The sequence below is a fragment of the Mchenga conophoros genome, linkage group LG18, assembly GCF_057382185.1.
Source record: "Mchenga conophoros isolate Kocher_MC1m ecotype Shallow Benthic linkage group LG18, M_conophoros_male_GT1.1, whole genome shotgun sequence".
Taxonomy (NCBI): domain Eukaryota; kingdom Metazoa; phylum Chordata; class Actinopteri; order Cichliformes; family Cichlidae; genus Mchenga; species Mchenga conophoros.
This window is the reverse complement of record NC_140543.1, coordinates 25,709,495-25,715,494: the sequence shown is the minus strand read 5'-3', so window position 1 is coordinate 25,715,494 and position 6,000 is coordinate 25,709,495. Positions and strand designations below refer to the sequence as shown.

At 39.2% G+C, this 6,000-nt stretch overlaps 1 protein-coding gene across 8 annotated transcripts in view; it reads left to right on the top strand.

Annotated features, from left to right (window-relative positions):
- The window catches only part of tbl1xr1b (TBL1X/Y related 1b), a 28,158-nt gene continuing 22,158 nt past the window's right edge, over window positions 1-6,000 (top strand). The window contains exons 1-3 of one of the 8 annotated variants that reach the window (XM_085253827.1): window positions 109-248; window positions 2,181-2,247; window positions 4,650-4,760. The gene's annotated coding sequence lies outside the window, so the exon portion shown is untranslated. Of the gene's footprint in view, window positions 50-108; window positions 249-462; window positions 673-1,469; window positions 1,489-2,180; window positions 2,248-4,649; window positions 4,761-6,000 lie in introns of those variants that run through there. The other 7 variants (XM_085253824.1, XM_085253825.1, XM_085253822.1 and 4 more) reach the window with 7 other exon arrangements.

Sequence of the window (6,000 nt, the reverse complement as noted above, 5' to 3'; positions counted from 1 at the left end):
CACTGTTATGACTGGTGCTTGGCTGCGGGACAAACTCGCTGAGGCCTTGGTATGTTTTTTTTTCTCCCTAATCCCCCCCCCCCCCCCCCCCCCCATTTTATCGCTCGGTTTCCGCGTGGAAATGCGGCTCCATGTTGGCGTGAACATATGAAACGGGCGAAGACATTATATTTAATCAACTCCGAGGACAGTTTCAGCATTTGCAAAACCCGGCGTGATTTTTGGTGGCTTTTTTTTGAGGGAAATAGGTTAGTTACCGCTCTATGGTTGTGTTTCAATTACATGTGGACGGAATTATAAAATACCCTGTTATTCTAACATGAGTGAGCTATTAGTTTTGATTATTTAACGGAACACACGTGGAATATTTTTGCATAATGGGCTCCCGTCGTCACGGGTTAATCTTTATATTGATCTTTAGTCCGCGCCGCTTTGAAATAACAGTTGTTACAGGAGCTCATTTTTGCATGTCGGGTCACTCCAATGTGTCTAATGTCTGAAGCCGTTACAGCCTCTCAACGCCTACCTTTAGCTTTAATACTATAACCTTATCGTAGTTCATATATGTGGGAAAACCACCATTCTTGCAGTCGGTTAAAGAGATGACACGGTTTGACTTGAACACGAGAGCTGTGGAAGATATCGCCAATTGAGAGGTTTTTGTCCAAGTAGGTAGGAAATTGTAGCTAACTTGTTAGCATAGCATGCTAGGTTAGCTAGTTAGCTTGTTGGAAGGCTCAGAGCGGCAGCGGGCTGACGACCTCACTGTATTCGTTTGAAATGCAGTTTCAGAGAAGCTAACTTTACTCTGTCGTGAATTGCGTATATTTTGTATGAATTAAAAAAAAGTTACGGGTTAATAGAACTTTAAAATATTTGATTAGCAGATGCGGCTAAGTGCTTGTGAGGAGCATTAAATGAAGTACAGACCGCCTTGCCTGGCTGGCATGTGTACTGACGGGTACGGCCGCCGCTGAGGCAAAACTAATGTTAACTCGCACGTTAGCTTTTGATTAGCTTTTATCACTGCACACTAGACACCACGTTAAAATTGCATCTACACAACTTTGAACTATTCTTTGGTGGTGAAGTTAAAGGGAATGAAACGCAAGTAATTAGCCTTCATTTGACAATTATATCTGGAATGCTAAGGCCGGTAGCGCCCTTTCGCACATTCGCATCTCCCCGTGACACATGACATGTGGACAATTGTCAGCCTACCTACAAATACAGCAGGAACTATTTAAGTCTATTTATTGCTACTCTGTTAATAGATGTGCTGATAGTAGAGAGTTTATTTTAAACAGAGTTGTCTTAAAGGCACTTGGGGGCAGTTTGAGTAATTTATGAGCACACACTGTGCTGATAGTGACTTGTCACACACCAAAGTTCAACTCATTCATTCATCGCTAGCTCCCTGCAGACTAACATGATGACAAATGTATTTAACTTGGCTCCAGTCAGACAGACGACCTTTCGCCTAAAATGGTAACCAAACAAAATCTGATTTGCCCAGTTGAAAGTACTAATATGCAAAATACCACACGAAGAAGTGAGCAATTGTTTGTTAATATTCTAGGCAACAGCCGCCTTTATTACATTGAATCAACAGTGGAACATCTGTATTTCGTTTCCTTTTTACTATTTAAGTGTATTTAAGGCATGCGTCTCTTTTAGAGAAGTACTGCAGGGATTGGTGCCAGGCATGGCACACATATCCATTTGGTGTATTCAGCTTTTTGCATTGCTGACCTAGATTCTCTCATTGTTTTGTGACACGCCCCTTCCTTCAGAGCATTTTACTCAGGTTGCCTTCTCATCCACTTGCTAACAAGCCATTGCTAAAATGTTCGTTCTCAGTAGGGTAATTTGTCATGACACTGATAGGGAAACTGTGTCCCACGTGAATGTGTGGCAGGGCCTGTCTGGTTCTCAGAAAGCTGGAGCAGATTATTTACCTCCACTACATGGGGAGAGTTGGGCTGCGAGTCATAAGGGTGCCACTCATGAGTCTGACTTTTCATATCAAACTTAAAAGATATGAAAATATGTTTTGTTCACTTTGTTTGTTTGTTTTAAGGAGTGATTACACACCAAGCAGCTTTTGTATGTATAATGAACTGTAGTGTAGTTACTGATTTTGTAATGGGGCATTTATGTTTGTATTTTTCTTCTCCTAGGGGCTGAAAATTGTTTCCGAGGACAAAAGCGCTATGATGCGCCTCTGAGGATATCACGATCACATGGGTAACACATATCACTATTTATTGTCCTTCCTTTGCCCTCCCACCCCCTTCCGTAGGTATTGCTTGGTGTCTTTCTCTTGGTTGTGTTGAAAATTATATCGCTAATGCCTAGTGTAGGGACTCTTCTAAAGAAGAGCACAGCAGTCTTTTATCTGTGGTCTAACCAGAAGTCTAAAGTACGGAGCAGGATTTGGGCTTATTGCGGTAATTTCAGGTTTAACCCAGTGTTTGTCAGTATTACAAAGGGGTTGTATTCGTACAGGGTTACATCACCGTAGTAACTTATGCTGCAGATATAACCTATTTACATTTGAGATAAGAGATCAGCAGGTACAAAATCACTACATGCTGACCAGTCAGTTCTCTGTAAAAACAAACAAACAAACAAAATGTTTCATCACTCTTTGAAAATCCCTCTGAACTTGGTTTGTGGATAATACTTAGGGCTAGAGTGTTTATTTTCTTCCTCCTTCATTTTTTTTTCTCCTTGTTGTTCTATTTGCCTTGATACGTGAAGCTGACACTTTCTCTAAGCCTACTTTTGAATTCTGTTTTTATAATTATTCTTTACTTGCTGTTAAACACCATCAGTGCTGGAGTTGAAAAAAGAAAATTGTCTTACACCCTAAACATGATTTAGTCCTTCTGATTATCCCATGTCCTTAAGGTGTAACACTGAGAAGTCCCTTAACTTACACAGTATTTTTTCCAGCTTTTCTTCCTTGCTTTAAATAAGCTGCACTTGAAGAGTTACTTTTAGCAACTCTTTTTCCAGTTTCACTGACCAAAGCACTTAAACCACACACACATTTATACAGTACTTTCAGTACTGTAATTTGCCCCTTAAGAGCACTCTTGTAGCTGATTTGTTGGCAACAGCTGTGTTCCTTTCAGCTTGTATTATATATATATATATTCATATTTAATCCTGGGAATGTTGAAATGACTACTTATGTGGTACAGGTCCTAGTAATAGGAATGTGAAAGAAAATGTTGAGAATCCAGCATTAATAGATATCACCAGGAATGTCCTAAAATGCTTGGATTTTAATTAAAGTTGATGTTTGTTAATGATGTGAAATATTTATTTAGAGAATACGTCAATAAATCCTCCTGCTGCTTTTACAGAACACCATTAATACGATGTGTCATTATAGGTTTACAGTATGGGAGTGTCTTTGCAGGGTTTTTTTTTTTTTGTTTGTTTGTACGGCTGACTCGTATGTTGTGTTTTTACACCTGTACAACTATTTTAAACATTTGGTGGGTGGTCATTGAAACTTCATCAGCTTGGTCTGCTGAATGTCTAGTTTTAAAAGAATAAATGAGGCTGAAATGAGAACCAGAGAAACTGGAGAGAGAGAGAGAGAGCAAAGTGGCATGTAGCATGAAATATATGAATAGTTTGTTTATGACTTTAAATGTCAACCAGTGCTGCCAAATTATTGTTATAAGAGGTTATTTTATGCTTGTAATCTCTAAATTCCTGCAGTTAATCAGGCTCAGTTTCATGATAAGTCACATATTTAACTCCATACTTTATCTTTAGGAATATCATGTTGATGTTAGTGAAGCTAATAAGAGAGTGAATTATCTGAAGATGAAATGCAGACTAAGAAAACTCACACAGACAGTGGAATATCAATGACATGCAGGAAGTTCAAGTGAAGGATCTGAGTCTTCTCGTAATTGAGGGGGAGATATTGAAGGACCTGCCATTGAAGACAAGCAGTATCACTGATTGAAATTTCAGGGGGTGGTGAATACATTAGAGGTTTAATATCACAACTCTATTATCATTTGTACTGGTGTAGCGGTTAACATATTTGCCTTCCACGCAAAAGATCCCAGGTTCAACACCAAGAGGGGACACAGTCTTGGCCTCAGGAGTTAAAAGTTAGTGGACTCCTAACTGTGAGTCAAGCTTGGAATAAGGGTGCAGCTGGAAGTATCTTCTCTTTGTTGGTTCTTCCTTTTTGACCTCAGAGTTGTTCAGTCTGTTTTTCTATGTTTAAAATGGCTTACCTGTCTCCTCCACGTCTCATCAGGCCCTTGCCTAATTAAGAGTGGAGTGGGTTGTCAGCTTTTTTACTGAGGGATCCCCTCCCCTCAGTGTTATGTGTGACTGAACCTGCAATGATAAATAAGCACATTTGCAGGTGCAGTCACATTGAGCCCTAAATTGAAAATCCACACAGCATCCAAAAATGTCCTTCTTTTTTCTCGCATTAATGAATAATTATATTCTATTTATTTATTTTAAAAGTAGAACCTTGAGTCTTACATTAGCTGGTATAATGTTAGCATGTAACCAGCTGTTGTTGTTGTTGTTGTCCAAAGATGGGAAGGTGGCATGTCTAATTTGCTAAGAATATACAATTGTAACATGTTTTCTTGTGTTAGAGCTCTGACTGCAGTTTAGGAGATGAAGCTTGAGGTGAGAAGAAAGTATGAGGTGGAAATCAGGCAGGGGAGAGAGGAGTGATGGAGGCGATATGATGAAAATAAAAGAAGGCAAGGCAACATGGTGGCTTCCACAAACCAATGCCAATATGTATTTGTCTATGTATTTATGTATTCATTCTAAGTTGATGAGGATGCATCAGTTTGTTAGAAAAATGAATTACACACCCATCTGTGTATATTTATTAGTGCCATAATTTTTTTTCTATCAGATAATCTCGAATTACTTATTCTATCTTTAATCTTACTGTGAGTGGCTATGTGACAGACGTAGACCTGTTAGTTATTGTGACTTCATGTTGTCTTGGAAGCGATACATAAATGTTAAAAGGTCTAAACTATTAAGATTGCCATGACAGTCTTTACAGAAAAGTGACCATGACTGATATTCAGACGAGAAGCCAGCATGTTCAGATGCTGTCAGATTAATCAAAAGAAATGCATGTCTGAAAGGGTTTTGGGTAGACAGCTGACTTATGATGCTTAAGCTTTGGGAGTTATGTCTCTGAGCTATTAAGCTGCTAATTAAAATTTCATAACAAGTTTGAAAGTTACCTAAGAGATACTCATAACTCTTTGCTCACCATTTAGACCTGACTGCATTCAGCTTCTATTTATGTTCGCTTTTAAAGATGCGGGTGGCTGCTGGAGTTTTCTAATGAACAATAGGTGTTGCTACTCAGACTGTACGCCACATCAGTTCAGAAATGGGAAGATGGGAAGGAGTCAAAACTGGAAGCAAAGACATTGCCGAAGTTATTTTTCCACAAGGTCTCGTGTTTTAAACTATTGACACATCCCCTTTTGTATAATCTGTGAATCACTGAGCTTCTGTATTGGCAGTAAAACCCAACACGATTGTACACTCAGGTTCTGCACAAGCTGGGTTATAATAATCAAGAGGTTGAAGTGACACCAAAACTGCTGCTGTCACCAGCAGATGTGATGTCACGTTTGTGAGCATAAAAGCTCACACAGCAGGAGTGCTGCATCAGCTTACATTTATTTGTGCTATAACCATCAAACAGAGATTTTAAGGTGAAGACAGTGCTGTGACAGTAATACACTGGTGGCAAGGGGTGCATATTTTATTGAAATGTGTTGTTAGTTGTCATTTTTTGTTTCCTTCAGTAGAGCTTATCGGAGATTGTGATTTCTTTCAGGCTTTTTGCTAAGTTCTAGTCATACTGCTTCATTGTGAGAAAATGTATCCCGCAGGACTTTCTGACCACCTTGTTATGGATTACTGAAGGACTTGTACCAGATTCCAGCCCTTTTGGTTGAGTTGGTC